We start from the raw sequence: 17,096 nt of genomic DNA on the forward strand, positions 1-17,096 counted from the left end.
TATATTGATCAATATATAAACATTGATTATATATTGATCAATACATAAAACCTATTGATAATATTGATTATATAAGATATAATTATCAGTACATGTTTATACATGAACACATAACTAAATGCATATTTTATGTATATACATTTTAATAACCTTTTATTACATTTACATTGCCAAGTCATATCTAAATTTACATGTAAATACTTATACCCATATATATAAATGTAAAGGAGCTGTAGCAAATTGATTATAAAAATTGTCCCAATAGTCCACCCTTCCCTTTGCAATATGACTTCAGAACTTCTACCAACAATAAGGAAAGTCGAGCTTTCCTGCTCTTTGGTACGTGCTTTGATAAACATAATTCAGTGAAATTGACATTGTGCTATTTCCAAGTCTAGAACTCAGGAGACCTTACACACTTTTCCTTTGTCTCTTGGAATGCTGGTTCTGATATGAGAAGAATAAACTTTGGTTAGCTTGCTGCAATATGAGAGATCATGAGAAATGAGACAAGTCATCCAATCGGAGGTCATCCTAGACCAGCCAGGCTACAGGAAGCTGACCCCAAAAGCCCTGTCCATTAAGGACAGATACAAAAATTAGCTAAGCCCTGCTCACATGAGAAGTATTGTTTCATTGTTGGAAAATGAGATCAGCCAAGTCCAGCGCACATGAGAAGTATTGTTCAGTTGTTCTGTAGACCCATAAACATGAATAAATTATTATGTTTATGTCATTAGATTTTGAGAGGTTAGCAAGAACTAATTAATATAGGAATTTTTTTGAATATTGGAATTAGAGGGATTTTAGCATCATATCTGTTTTTTTATTTGCTTATATTTTCATCAATGAACATTTATTATATCTCTGAGAAAAGCTGAATAAAATTCCACAGATACGTTCCAGTGGTGGGAACAATAAATAATTTCTTAAAATATACTTTAAATAAATATGTACTATTTTGAAAATATATTCACATCTCTACAAATATTAATCATGCAGCTTCTATGCACAAGCATTATGCTAAATGATGGGACTAAATAGTTAAAAAACAGCTCCCTGAAAAATTATTATCATGGCAATGAGTGTAACCACAAAAATACACGTTTCTTCCCCCCCACCACCACCCCCACAAAAAGAAAAGTCACCTTATAAGAAACCCAACCCAGTCTTGGGGATTCCGATTTAAAAATTAATTTTTAAAAAATATGTGTGGTGGGAATAGTGAGGTGATGGTGTCTTAGAGAATGTTGATGGAGAGGCTACTGTAAAACAAACAAACAAAAACAAAGAAACAGGGAGTGGGTAAGGATGGAAAAAAAACTTTGAGTAGACAGTAGGATATTTGGAGGAATTCATTTCAGATGACATAGATTTCAATAAAAATCTTCAGGGTGCAGAACTTCAAAAACAGCATATTAATAACAGTATCTGAAGAAGAAAAGAGAATGTGGAAGGATGGTATTTGACTAGAACTCTAGATCAAAATGTTGACAGATATTTTATGTGATTTTGTCAGTATGGCTAGAAACTTTTGCCAAAAAAAAAAAAAAAAGCGTACAAGCTCAGACCATCTCTCAGACAGACCAGACCAGGAATGCACTTGAGTCCAGACTTTGGTACAATCATTCCCTGGTACCACCTTTCCCACATTATAGAGCCCTTTCATCGAGTGTCCAGCAGTCCTCTTGGTCTCTTTTCTTCTTTCTTTTCTTCCACCTCACCCTTCCCAGTGTCTCAGCTTCAGCCTGATGCTGTATGTACCATGTGCAGACATTCAGTTTCTACTTCATGCTGCTGGCCCTTGAATTCAAGTTAGTTAATCATATTAGTACTATATCTTCCTTCACATTTTCCCAAGGAATGGAGTTTGCAGGGGGCAGTTTCCTCTTCCTACTGTTATGTGCTACTGCTAGCATACTTCTGAAGCAATGTTACAACATTCGCATCACACTTGGAGAGAGAGTAATGACGGGGAAGGGTGACAATAGAAGCAGAGAAACAAGTATTATTCCTCTTGTGGGAATGATTAAAGTGGTCAACAGAGAAGAGCACCCTATCTTTCCATGCCTATTAAAGGAAGACTTGGGACATGTCCTCTCCTGGTTATGGGTGAATCCTATACATTTTTATTTGCTTCTCCTTTTTGTGCCCACATACAACATTATGAAAACGGGCGAATCTCCTTTGAGTAAATCATTGTTTATATTATTGGTATCCAAAAACTGGTCTAGAACTAGAGTGGAGCGAATTCACTTTCCCAGGTGCATAGCAAATAATACTTATACTAATTTTTTTTTCAGCTTGCGTTTTATCTTTCACCGTTTTCCCCTCTGTAACGCAGTAGTGAGAGTAATAATGGAGTGTGCCTACTCAAGATTATGTCAGGGACTATTCAGAGCTAAACACAGACAGTGGGTGCTATGGTTTGACTACGTCCTAGCCAAAATTCATGTTGAAATTTAATACCCAATACAACAGTATTAAGAGGGGGTGCCTTGATTAGGATTAGGCCATGATTGGGATTAGCACCTCGAAAAAGACCTAGAAAGAACTAGCTAAGCCTTTTTTGCCCTTCCACCTTCTACCATGGGAAAGCGCAGCAACAAGAAACTATCTTGGCAGCAGAGAGCCTTCAACAGACATCAGTCTGCCAGCACTTTTATCATGGATTTCCCAGCCTCCAAAACTGTGAGAAAAAAAATTTCTGATCTTTATAAATTACCCAGTCTCTGGTATTTCATTATAGCAGCACCAACAAACTTTAAACAAGTCACTAAACTGGGTTAACCTCAGATTCATGTGAACAGAAGGAGAGAAGCAGAATGCATATGAACAGCAAGAGAAAATGGACATCTGGACCACTTCTACTGTGGTGAGTAACCTCTGGTGATAACTGGATGCCACAGATTTAAAATAGCCAGAAGCTCCATTGGCATGTGTAAACTCTAAGCTGCCATAAGGCACAAAAGAGTTGTACCAACCAGACAACAACAATCAAATGGGGGTTGGAGGTGGAACAACTGAAAGCGACTGGAAGATCACTTTTATTAAGAGCTGGGTGGCCACGAAGAAGGAATCTAATTAGTGGTGATGGATTCACTTCTTTTAGGGCTGTTTGATGGGAAAGAAGCTTCTAAAGAACTCTTGAAAACTTACAATTATACAGTAAGATGGACAAATATGAAGGTTTGGATGGAGTGGCTCATTCTTGTAATCTCAGCACTTTGGGAGGCTGAGGTGGGGAAACCGTTTGAATCCAGGAGTTTGAGACCAGCCTGGGCAATATAGTGAGACTCAGTCTCACTATTAATTAGCCAGGTATGGTAGTGAATGCCTGTAGTCCCAGCTACTCAGGAGGCTGAGTGAGCCCAGGAGGTTTAGGCTGCAGTGAACCATGTTTGTAACACTGCACTTCAGCCTAGGCAACAGAGAGAGGACCTTTCTCAAAAAAAAAAAAAAAAAAAGACAAATATTAGATTCAATCCCACTGGCAAAATTAGATCCTAAGTGCAAGTACATGCAGTTTCATTTTACTATTCTCTCTACTCTCTTGTGTGTTTGAAAGTTTTCACAAAATGTAAATGAAAAATAAACAAATTATTAATCAATAGTAGCTAACAATAGCAAAGAAAATCTGTCAGTTTCAAAATGTTCTCAGTGGGGCATCAAGTGGACAGATGTACTCCTCAAATCCCCACCGAAGTGGTATTTTTTTCTTAAAATAATATTCATTGAGAAATACAAAAGCAGCCCCCATTTTGAGTGGACCCACTTCTATAATAGAGTATTGCTGCTTTTTCTGTTAAACTGGAGGGTTTTTTATACATTTTAGCATATTCTCTGCAAATATATTCATAATTTTTTCATAAAGAAATAGCATGAGCAATACTGGTTTTCAGATGAGCTATCTATGGAATTAATCTCTCAGCCTTTTAGAAACCTATCGTGAGAGGCCTGCTTCCTCTTTTTAATTTGTGATCTTTCCTGAGACTCTTATACAGAATGTAACTCACTTGTGTACACTTATATGGAGTGATAAAGAAAGGATTGTTACACAACTAGATATAATTTTGCATCCACTAAGTCAAAAGGTGAGACATTTCAGATTGCTGGCAAATTTATCATTGCTCCTGACATTGTACATAGTTTGAATAAGAAGGCTCTTTTTGCTTCAAACTGTTTAAAAAATGAAAAAGGAGTTAGCAAGACCAAAGCAAATATTAATTCTTTTCTGTTTCAAATCTTTTTCAGGCATGTATTGATTCTAAACCAACTCAGCAATTTAATTAGAAATACAAGATTTTCTCTTTCCCTTAGGTTCAGATCAAATTTACCATTTTTTCCCTTATATTTTCTTATGCTGAAACTATAAACATCAGCAAAGGCCTGAACTCCCAGGTATCCTTTAATTTAATTCTGGTGTAGTTATGATCTAAATATCAGAGATGATAACCCAGCTACTTTGCTCCACCTCAACTTGCCCCAGGGCAAATGATTGGTGAGAATGTGTGCACAAGGGGAATAAATAAAGCTGAAACCCCACAGACTCCACAACCATCGCCACTCCCAGTCATTTACCGGTATTTTCTTAGAAAATCTACCTGGGGAATGATGAATGAAGGCATTTAGAATAATTTCTATTCATCAGTCCCAATAGATCATTTTTGTTTCTTTGTAAACACAATTCAATTTTTTTTAGAACTCTTAATTAACAGAAAAAGAAAGGAAAAAAGTTGATGAAATGAATTCAAACAGATATTCAATTTTGAAGCAAAATATAAAAACATACTTGATTGTATTTGGGGGTGCTCTAACTAAAGCTGGGCTAATTACTGTGGGTTTTTGTTCAAAGGCAAAACATTTTATTTATCATAGCCTAGGAATTCATAAATAGTAGAGCAGGGAACATATTTATCTAGTGACTTGAAATGGCAGAAGGAACTCATGGTCAAGGAAGGCAAGGGACTCTTGGGTTGCTGCCAATAGGAGGCTGTGAAAGGCCGGAAAATACATTGGTAACTGGGCGTTTGCATCCCCTGGATTCAACACGACCAGATAAAAGCATATGACTATCCACAGCAGTCAGGCCAAGAGACCGGAAAAGGGGAAGAAGGTTCCAAGTACAAATTGTACTCATTTATTTAATCCAGTAAGCCAATCAGACTATAATATGTAGTGCATCTTTATTACTTCCAGATGTGCATGTATTCTTCCCCACGTTGTCAACATGATGTCAGATCACAGAGGATTCCAGTCTAGTGACTGCTTCTTGCTTGTAGTAAACAGTAACTGCATAAGACTGTTTCACCAGCAAGTACAAAGAGGAGAAAAGGACATTGCTCAGAATCCTACAACACATTAAATATTAATCCTATAGCCTCACGGTTAAGAAAGCAGACTCTGAAACCACATTTCCTGGTCCCACGTCAGAACTCCAAAATGTCCTACACTTAAGCAAGTTAACCAAGGTCTCTTTGTCTCAGCCTCCTCATCCGTACAGCAGGAAAAGTCCTACGAATACACCAACAGGACTGTTCTGTGGGTTGAATGAGCTGTTACAAACAAGGCCCTTAGAAGTGCCTGACTTACAGTGAAATTTCAATAATCGTCTTTATGGTTATTGCAAATCCTCCTCATCACTTTTGTTCTCCTGCCTCTTCCTTTCAGATATCAAACTAGGGAGGTGAAATGCATGAGACCTCCTTCCCCAGCAAAGATGAATTTCACAAACTTTAAAACATCTAAGTAGATATTATGGTTCTCCAGGATTAGGCATAAAGAAAAAGAGCCTAAGAAATAATAGAGACTTGAAAAAGCACAAAGAAAGCCTCAGGGAGCAGAGAAGCCTGGAGGCAGAGAGAGAGAGACATCCTGAATGCCAGCAGGAATTAGAAAATAATATAAGGAGAGAAACAACTGCCTAACCAGGAGCAATGTGGAAGGAAACCTGAACCATCCGCATGGCACCAAAGCAAAGGCAGTTGTTATTTTTGCTTGTTTATTTTGAAGACAGTTTTTTTTTTTTTAAGTATGAGTGAGAATGGGAAGGGGTGAAGTAAATTACTAACTTTTGGGTTTTTTCTTACTCTTATTTATTTCTGTTTGAGAATTTGCTCCCCATTATAATTTTTCAGGAAAATAATGGCCACCCTCCAAAAAAACCCAAACAAACAATTCCCAAACCTGAAGAATGTTTGCAATTGACATATGGACAAGACAATAGAAGAAACAGCACAGGAGGTCACAAAGCTGGAATTTCTCTCTTATTAAGCCATAACTTAAAAAGTAAATGAAAATTGAGCTCACATTGCTCTTCCTCTATTAGTTATTTTCTGGAAAGCACTAGGGCAGGAAATTTTAGCAACTAGTTTTTTTTCTATGTCAGAGAATATTCAAAAAAGTTTATTATTACTTGCTTTACTTCTCTGTTGAACAATAACCAATGATATTTACATCCTTCCAAATAATTACCAAATATCTCACAGAACATCTGGAATTCTGCAAAACATGACAAAATGAACGATAAACTCAGAAAACTTCCCTAAAATGAATCAAGCCCCTCCACTCCTGTCACAACTGTTTACAAAATCTGACTTTCCACCAGACATAGCATCTCTTTTCATTTTGTTTTCCTTAAAAGAAGAATTTTAGAATACCTTTAGCCAGTGTGTTTTCCATGTTTTGAAACAGAATTCCAAATAAATTTCTCATGAACTAGAACCTTTATCAGGCACTTGTAAACACTCCACGTGTTGACTGATCTAGTAATTCACCCATGACTGATGGGCCGTTCTCTACAGTTCATTTGTAGCTTTTCTATAGTTAAATTAATACTAACTACAAACTTAGCAGTTACTTGTAATGCACGTTATCTTTTCTCTACTATGCCCTCAATACCTTTGAAAATCTCACACACGGGATAGAATTATATAAGAGGTTCAGGACTGTAACTCCAGAAAGTATGCATTCAATTGTCTGAATTATGCCCTAATTCTCTTTCTTTCCTAATGCTCTATAAATACTACATCCCTGTGAAACCAATCATTTTTTAAAATACAAATGAAAAGACATGTGAGGAATGTTTTGTATTTGTGTACTTAAATAAAATATTTCTCCTTATCATCCTGCATTCTTTCATCAAGAAAAGTATTTAGTCAAAATAAAATTTTACATCACTAACTCCCTCAGCAAATAAACTACTTTTAGATCCCCAAAGTGACTTTTACTACCTATTTTTAAAAATACTCTTTGACGTGATAAAAACTGTATCTCAAAGGAGCAAGGGCAAATTAGCCTTTGATTAGAAAGCAAATAAATCATCATTCTTTCTTTAAATCCTCGTCCGTAAGTAAAAATTGATGTATAAATTAAGATTTTTAATGTATTTTTCTTGAAAATAATAACAATAATGTGAAACATATATTTTATAGTTATGTTTATCCATTGAATCCACTGTGTCCCAAACACTGTATGAGGCATGGAGTCTCAAGAAATGAATAAGATCCAGTTCTAGGCACTGGTGAGTTTCCAGTATCACAGGAGAGAGAAAGAAAATCAACCATCACCATATGGTTTGATTAATTCTGTGCTAGGGGAACATGTGGGACATCATAGAAGTGGGGCACTCAGTTCAGCTTCAGGAAGAATTGGGGGTGATTCAGACCAGTTATACAGTCAACAATTACTCAGCACTTACTGAAATATTTTCCTGGAAACAGGAAAATGTTCTTTAAGCAGAGCCCAGCAGGCTTTTATTTAGTTATCTACATAAAAGGTAACTATATTGATAATGAGGGAGTACAGAGATTGAGAGAAAATTATATGCAAAGGCATAGAGGAGAGAATATGCAATGTTTAGGAGACTCTAAAAATATTATCATGGCTGGATAATAAAGTGGTATATACAAGAAGAGTCACTGTATGCATGTTCTTTGATGTCATCCTAAGGATTCTGAAGTTCATCTTGAAGGAGAAGGTCCAGATAAGCCACTTATCAATTTATTGCTGTTCAGCTCCAAATCCACCCTTCTTTTCCCTGCTTGTGATATTGGAGCATTTTTCTTATGCTTTATTACTAGAGGATGCTAGAGGGTGATAAAGGGACCCCGTTCCCACATTCTGGTGTACATTTTTATGGCAGGATTCTGACTACTTCCGAGAATGGCTGTCTGTAGAGTCCAGCCAGAACATCTCAGTGAACTTCTCTGTCATGCAGTGGCCCAAGTTCACACCCTTCTCAGTGAAGACTGAATATCAGTCATGGTAGGGGCACAGGAGCTCTTCCAGATTTGTTCTTATTCTACTTGAATCTTCTTAGCAGTGGCCACTCCCTATCCTCTCTAGATATCCTAGTCCAATAACTCTAATCCTCTGTTATGGTTAATAAGTCTTAATATTGGACTATTTTTGTTCAAATTACTGTATTTATGTTTCCTAATTAGTTTCTGAATTGACTCAGAATTGGTACTGAGAGAGGTCCCAGGAGATAGATCTGCAAGGATATGATCTGGGAATTGGTTTGGTTTTGCCTCTGGTCTTGAGCTGAGTGCTGAGCTCCTCAACAATGGGAAGTGGATGTTACTAATCTACGGCATGCAGTGGCATCACAAGTACTCAAGTTGTCACCTGTGGTTGCTTGTGATGAGGTGCCAACTGAAGCATGTGCATTGGGAGTCCAAATAACTGCAGCACTTGACCCTATGACAGTAATCCAAGGATTACTAAAGAATTAGGGTGTGTGATGAATTCTCCTGAGTGCACTAGAGTGCTTAGAGAAAGACAATGACAAGCTCAGGTCCTTTAACTGTCAGTCAAGGTTTGCGAACCAGAATCCCTTCTTAATTATAGGTATTAGATGCTATCACTGAAAATCAAAGGTAACATTTATTTGTGTATGGTTTTATTAATATTATTTACAACAACAGTTGAATTCACAATATCACAAATTTCTTTTGTGAATGTTAGGATATTGGTTGGGAAAGCATGAGACCTTAAAAGTCTGACTTGTGATATATGGTTGGACTCAAATGAAACTGACATTCTCTAATCCCAAATCGCTTTGAATCTTCTTTGCCGGTGAAAGTAATTGCCCTACCTCGTCAGAGGAGACTAGCTTTTCTGTGCTTAAAAGTCCTGTGATCATCCCACCTGGATCAGATATATTAAAAGGGGATACTCATTCTCCTAAATACCCTCCACCTTGCAAATTTCTCATGCTGCCACTGGACCCACAAGTAGGTTGAAATCTCAGCATGCTCAAGGTGGGAGAGGTACATGCTATGATTGAGGATAAAATAGCTTACAAACCAAATATGTTACTAGACTTTGCTTACATATATTGGCAGAAACCTGAAGAGTATGGGAGTAGATTCTAAGGGTGTTAGAAAAGACCAAGGAGAGTGAAAGGTAATGCTAGATCTAACTGAATTAATTGATATATCTGTACTTACTAGAGACTATGGATTTAATGTGTTAGCTCTCAAGCTGAAGATGGCTCTAACAGCTTAATTGGCTGGTTAGCTAAAATTTGGACTCAATGATGACCAGCTGTTAATGAGCTCAGACTGCTCTGGTATAAAGTATAGGAGGGAATCTAAAGTCTTGAAGATACATGTGCAACCTGCATACCCATCGGCAGCTACATTCCACAAGAAGACCCGGGAAACATTTCTTCATTGAAGCATTGAGAAATACATTAGAAAAGAGAGAATCTGCATCATGTAGAACTCTATGGATGTTCTTTTTTATAGAATAGGTATGACCCTAAGGGTGGGACTCTGATTAATCCCTCAAGTTTGAGGGAAGATATTGGTGTAAGAATGTAGGATAGAATGTAAGTGGTAAGAATAGAAAGAAATCAAATAGTAAGTTAGGCCTGTAATGCAAGTGAAAAATTTACAAAAGCTTAAACTAAGGTAGGAAAAGTGAGGATGGAAAGAAAGAAATGGATGCAGAAAGTAATTGGTCAGTAGACTACATACTACTTAGACTTCCATCTAACATAGGAATGAGAAAGAATGAGTCCAATCTACTTCCACTTTTCTCATTGTCATTAGATGATGATGGGAATCATGTTATGATTCAGAATAATTTGAAACAAAAGAAGCAGAGTGTTTTAGAAGAAAATTTGTTTTGGGATATTTTGAGCTTACAAATTTAGGTAGAGTTGGGCAATTGTATATGCAGATCTGGACATGAGAGAAATCTGAGCTCAAAAAAGAGTTGTAAGCATAACTACTGTGTAAGTCAAAGCCTTAAATAGATGTGAGATCATTTGGATAGACTGTGTAGAAAGGACAGAAGAGAGGGCAGAGAAGAAACACCAAGGAAACTTGTATTTAGCGGGTGGGTAGAGAACAAGAAAACCAAGAAACACGGAGAAGGGGCAACCAGAAATGCAACTGAAGAAACACGAGAGAGCTCAACATGGGGTCACCAACAGTGAAAGCACCACAGAGATGCCTTGAAAGAATATTGATGACCTTAGCAGGTCACAGAGGACAGGGGACTAAAGACAGATTTTACTGGGTGAGAAGTGACCAAAAGGTGAAGAAGTAGAAATGCTGTGGTAGACACCGTGCCCACACTAAAACTATTCTCAACCTTCTTCTCCCTTACCCATCTCCACACTATAAGCTATAACACCAAATATCTACTCTCAGAATCTCCTTTGCAAATAGGGATCATTGCTTATAGGCAATAAACTCTAAAGAGAAATCTGCTGTGAGTCTTTAGGGATATTTATTTTTTCTCTTAAAGATAGTCACTGAAGAGGAAAGGGGACAAGGTATGGAGGGTGAAGAGCACTGGCTATATTCCTACTTGTGTATTTGAATTCAGCTGTGATGTTGATGCTGTGGCAGCCGTGTAGCATTATGAGGTAACAAATTTACATAGTAAACGAATCATGTTAAGGATGGCAAAATTGTAAGATGGAAAAAGAGTGTCAATCCTTAAGGACACAAGAGGCCAATACAAGCAAAAATTTAACTCCAGATTTTTTGGTTTGTGAAAAGGTAATAAATCCTTATTTGTTTTGCCTTGGCTGTTCAGGTTTTTGACAATTTGCAGTACAAAGCATTCCTAGAGACCCTCTTAAAAATCTTTTTTTGTGAGAGTAAACAGGACAGTAACTGGGACATAGGACTTGAAATTATGGGAAGGTGTTTTGCCTTTTTTGTTTGAAGATTTGGGTATTTGTTTACATTTTATTTTTTATTTTAGGAAGAAATGTATCTGGGCTAACTTGTAAGCTGAAGAGAAGAAATCAACAGAGAGGAAGAAAATGAATGTATAGGAAAGCAAGATAATGCATGATGGAGAAAAGTCTCAGATAAGACTAAGTGATGGACAGTAAAGGTAAAGAGATTAGCCTCATATAGATGGAGAGAAACATCTCTTCCTCTAGGGTACAGAGATAAATTTGGGGAAAAAGTAGGAAAGAAAGGCAAAGGGAAGCTGAGAGAATTGTCATTTTATTACCCTGTAATAGTTCCCAGATCAGCCAACCTTGCTATTCAGTTCTACTCACCCTGCCTAGAAAGTCTTTTCCACTCTGCCCAGGATCCAAACCAGTTCCAAAAAATCAAAGCTCAGTTAGACTAGGGATGGATTAATTTCTCACACCTCCCTCCTCCCCACAAGCTACTTTGCAGTTTAGTACAGGATTTAGTACAAAAGAATAAATCTACTAGTAGAAATGAAGGCAGGCATTGGGAAAAGTAATTTCAAGGACCTTCAATCCAGGCCTATAATAGGCAGTGACCTACTTACCCTGCAGGTAAGACGAGTCCTGCCAAAAGACTCAGCATGTGCTTCTGTACTGTCCAGGAATTTAGAAAGGTGATGTGAGATCCCTGGGCAAAAGATGCAGTGTCAGAACAAGTTTGACTTTCATTATTTGTATCTCTGGGTTATCTTTGGCTGCAGTGATTTAGTATTCTAAAATGAAACCTCAGTAGGACTATGTAAAAATAAAACAAAATTTAAAAAACCTGACTTTTTGTCTACAATGAATGTGGGAGCAAAAAGTCAGCTACTGCTGAACTTTGCTGCTCACCTCAATTGAGTCACTAAGTTTGCACACTACTTATTGACCTTGAGGTTTAGCAATTGCAAAGGCTGATTTGATCAAAGATGGAACAAACTGTCTTATATTCTGACCTCTAGTAGTCACTTTGTCTCTTTCTAGATTTTTAGCATCATAGCAAATGACCCAGTCTTTCACATAGCTGGTAAGTTCTCCATTGTAATTCTCAGGAGCAGGTTTAAAAACAATGCAAAGCTTCAAGCCTCTCCTCTTGGCTGGTAAAGAACTTTCAGGGAACCAGAATCACTGCTACCATTCACCCTCCTATCCCTGGAATTGGCTTCAAAGGACTCTGTAGCCTCACATTAAACAGGTCTTAATACACAGCTCTTGCAAGAGGGTTCACATGATCTTATGAATTATTATTCATGGATGGGCTGTTTCTAAGCCAATTCAAGGGCATACTGTACTTTACAAAGCCAAAGCTCACACCCTAAGCGTCTACCCATTCCATTCAATTCTAAGCATTATTCAGTGCTTATAAAGAGGAAAAAAAAGTAGTGATGACTCTTTATACCCTTATTATAGACTCCAAGGAATAAGTGGGTGTTTAGCCCCATTTTAAGAAGGCAAAGAGAAAGCTGTTAAGTGCCAATTAGTAAGTTAACTTTCTCAGATATAGTGCCAGAGCCATCACAACCTCCCCTGTGCAAAAAGGAGAAAGTCAGAAAGCCAAGCATGTGATATGAGAAAGTTTTCCTGAAAGGAGATGTGGATATTACTAAGGACTGACAATGTTGAATTCTGTCTGAGCCCTGTGCTCTTGGAAAATAGCTACAGTCAAGAAGTGCTCCCACGCTTTTGTGTTCTAGGAAATGGCTTCCTCTAAAGAAACACCCTTTCCAGGATGACTTGGAGAAGACTCTCACAGATGACCACCTTGTTTACCAATGACAAGGATAGACACAGACCCTCCAAATTCCCATTCATATTACCTGAACTGTTTGTCCTCACTGGCCAATCTGGACAAAATACCCAGTAGCCTAATTCATTCCAACTTCCAGGCTTCTCTCCTCTCCTCAGGACCCTGAACTTTGAGCGACCTTCAGCCTGTGCCTGCATGGGAATGTGGAACAGTGCCTCCTCAAAGACCCCCTCCCAAAAATTAACTCACTCTAAATGCATTCTCTCATCAACTGTACAGTCACACTACCTACTTGTCCCACGTCCCCCCGTCATAGTTCTTCCTAGCCTTGTTTATTTCTCCCTATAAAAAGTCCTTGAACACATGACCTTCGAGATGCTTAGAGACCTTCTTGATTGAGCATTTTCCCTATTGCTTAAGCCCCTCCTGCTTTTGCAAAGGTCCTTCTCCCGCATTGCAATAATTGTTTCAAATAGTCTCTTCTTACCTACGTCTAGATTTGTCTTTATTTGGCAAGACTTAGTTTAGTTGGCTTCATGTCTTTCTTCATAGAGAGCAGGTTAATCTGCAACCATGTTGCTAAACTAAAATCAAGGCCCAGAAAGGTGAATAATCTGAGGGAGCATACTCTACCTGAAAACTCAAAGAACTTTGCTGTCTGATACAATTTGTGACTAACTTTGTACTGAAAAAGATAGTACGATATAACCTGTGCATGTTATGAAGCTGTCACATAATACAAAGCAGGGGGAGTGAGGAGACAGTGTGATAAAGTGTGTCACTTAGCAGGGCAGCATGATATAGAGAGAACCATCCGTGGCCTGCAGATCAGGCACCCCACGTTCCTGTCCCACCTCTACGAAATGACCTTTGGAAGATGACTTATTCTCTTTGGGGCCTCTGTAATTTTATCTGGAAAATGAGGGGATTGAACTTCATGATCTCTAACCTCCCTTCCAGCTCTAGAAGTCTATGATTCTAAAACAATTTAGAGTAAATCATAAAGATAAACCTTCAGGCAGTCAGATCAGCAAAGGTGACTGCAAAGAGGGCTACATGGTGTTATGGCCAGGGCCGTAATGAGATTTGTAATTAAATATAACAACATGGGGTCATAATCAGATCTCATGCTTCAGAAACCACATTAATCATGATAGGGATCAGGCAGGTCACTCTCCCCGGAACGCAATGGGGACCTTGAAAAGGAAGTGAAATGTCCCTTTCCCTCTCTAGCACCAAGCACTATGCTTTAGAGGGAGAAAACCCAGGCCGGGCCAGGGGACTCAAGCTTTAATTCTGCATTGCACTTTAGTTTCCACCTCAGTATATGAGAAATTTAGATCTATGCTCTCCAACTTTCCAAAAGTATCTCTAAAACATAGAGGAAGCTACTGCCCCGAAGCCTGCCAAAACATGTCAAGTTTTTATTTTCTTAAAAAATGAGTTAAGTATTTACTCCTACTCCATATTCTATTTGAGTCTGTCTCAAACTTAAAATATTTAAAATAATTTATCACACTATAAAACTAATAACCCATAAAGACTCTAAACTTTGGCTTGCAACTTCAAGACACCGAACTGAGATGGGTGGTAGGTATCTGCAAAGAGCAGATGTAGGTGTACCCCGGCTAGACCCTTGTAGAATTGATATTCTATGATTCTTAGAAATATTCTTACTTTTGTACTGATCTATCTTTTATTAGATCATAAACTTTGGTATGTGTGGCGGGGGGTTCAGTGAGAGGGCATTGGGAAAACCGCTATTGGTTAGGATGATAAAAAGGGAGCAACCCTGGAAGAGTGAATGCCAGAAAGAAGCCCTTTATAATGAAAATGTTGATTCCTAGGAGAAGGGAAAAAGAAGGAAAAGCAGACATAGTGAAGCTTCAGACTCCTTGGGGCTCAGATCAAATGCAGCAGATCCGCCAAGCCTGAGGCCAGCTCTGAAGGACAGAGACAATAAGATGGCGCAGCCTAATAAATGTCACAAACCCCGCTCTGTCTGATTCAAAACTAGCATTTTACACAATGCAGTTCCATCTATATTTAAAATGATGTGATTTAGACACATTTAGTTCACACATTCCCCTACTCATACCATTAATAAGGCCACTTTGATGGCTCACAACGAGCTACAGCTAAGATCTAGCCCTGCAACTACCTAGGTCTGTACCCATGTATTGAAAGACCCTGTTACGAAAGTGAAGTGGTTGATAATTGAGCTGCCCTTCCATGGGTCATCTCAGTGTACCCTATGATTATCTGAACCAGTTCTCCCTGCCTTCAAGATTATTACATCATCTACCCCTCCGAATTAAAACTTACTTAGGACCCACCTTAAGATAGGGAAATGAAGTTTAACAAGGCACAGTTCCTGTCCTCTAGTAAAATACAGAAAGTTGAACAGCTGATTACAAGCAGTTCAATTTAATAGAGGTATAAACTCCTTCTACTCTTGCCTTAACTCTGGAGCAGAATTAGCAAAAACAAGATCCTTCTGGATGCTTGCTTCTGTGAGAAGGTGGATGCTAGCTTAGATTCAACCTGAAGCTCCTGGGGTGACCCTGGTACCTTATAACTGTGGAATCTACTTCAAACTGCCACAAACTAGACATCATAGAGATACTTGGGAGCATTGCAGTCTACCAATAATTTGATATTCATTGGTTGAAATATTTTAAATAATCCTGGTACTACTTGAATGTGTACAGTATTGTTCAGGAATTGGTTCAGTATAAAAATTGATATAATGTCACCTCTGTCTCCCAGATTTTAAGGTCAGGATTCAGCAAATTCAACCTTCCAGAAGAGCCTTTAAGTTTGAAGAGAAAATGCTACCAAATCCAGTGAAAACAGCTATTGCAAAGATTATAGTCTCCTGAGATACAGATGCATTGATATAATTTTACATACTGTATTGGATAATCTTGGTATTTTCCTAGGTGGAGCAGACAGAATAATGCTCCCCCAAAGATACCGATATCTTAATCCTTGTAACTTGTGAATATACTATGATACTTGGCAAAGGGGAATGGAGATGACAGAGGCAATTAAAGTTGCTAATCAGCTAACCTTGAGATAGAGTGGTTATCCTAGATTATCTGCTGAGACCATCATAATTACAATGTATAAGTGGAAGAGGGAGGCAGAAAAAGGAGAACTAAAGAAATAGAAGCATGAAAAGCCAATATTGCTGGCTTTGAAAGTGGAAATGGAAGATAAAGAATCAAGTAATGGGGGTGGCTCCCAGAAGCCGAGGAGTAGATTATTCCCCAGTGCCTCCAGAAAAGAATACAACCCCCACACAATTTGACTTTAGCTCAGGAGACCCATCCAAACTTCTTAGCTCCAGAACTGTGAGTTAGTAAATTTGTGTTATTTAAAGCCATTAAGTGTGTAGTACCTTGTTACAGTAGCCACACAAAACAAATATACTAGTTACATTGAATAGAGAGAAAAGCAATTGAAGCAGCCAACAACAGCCCAGGTAGAGAATAGGGAGTCATAGAAACCAGAAGCAGACCCACAGATGGCTGAAAAGATTGCCTAAAGAGAGAAGGGACTAAAACCACCAATTAGGAGAAAATCATACTGTGGGGAGACCACAAACCACAATAGCCCTGAGAGAGAGAAGAATGTGGAACCACAAAGTAGTCAACCACAGAGCAATGGGAGTTCGTTAAAAACTAAACCAGTCCTGGCCTACAACAGCTGCCTCCGAAGGCAAAATTTAATTCTAAGGTTTACTGTCTTATGTTCCTAAAACTGATCAAGTCAGCATGAAAATGTTAAACTGCATTCTCTATGTTCTTAGAAGGAAGGAAACTGTAGATTATTTAGAGTTATTTTCTCTTAGTTGCCAGAACCAGCAGTGTTTCTATGTCTTATGTATGTTAGCCTGACTATGATTCTCAACATTTTATCTGACCATAAGCCATTTGCATGCATAAAAACCAAACATTAACAATAAGTTATTCTTAGTGTGGGGACCCACTAGAAAAAAAAAAAAAAGTAAATTCAAATGTCTGTGAAGGCAAGGGCATGTATAGCTTGAAAAATATCTTTGGTTTCCACGACATCACTTTTTCTTAGTCATCTCTTTCCCACACTGGCCATGTCTCATTTTTCTTCCCCAATTTC

At 38.1% G+C, this 17,096-nt stretch overlaps 1 long non-coding RNA gene across 1 annotated transcript; it reads left to right on the top strand.

Annotated features, from left to right (window-relative positions):
• Nucleotides 1-2,794: 2,794 nt before the first annotated feature.
• On the top strand, nt 2,795-13,320 carry LOC135971946 (uncharacterized). The gene is made up of 3 exons (XR_010588376.2): nt 2,795-2,875; nt 11,227-11,361; nt 12,904-13,320. It is a non-coding gene; the product is annotated as an uncharacterized lncRNA (long non-coding RNA).
• The last annotated feature ends 3,776 nt before the right edge of the window (nt 13,321-17,096 follow it).

Source organism: Macaca fascicularis, chromosome 7 (genome assembly GCF_037993035.2).
Source record: "Macaca fascicularis isolate 582-1 chromosome 7, T2T-MFA8v1.1".
NCBI lineage: Eukaryota > Metazoa > Chordata > Mammalia > Primates > Cercopithecidae > Macaca > Macaca fascicularis.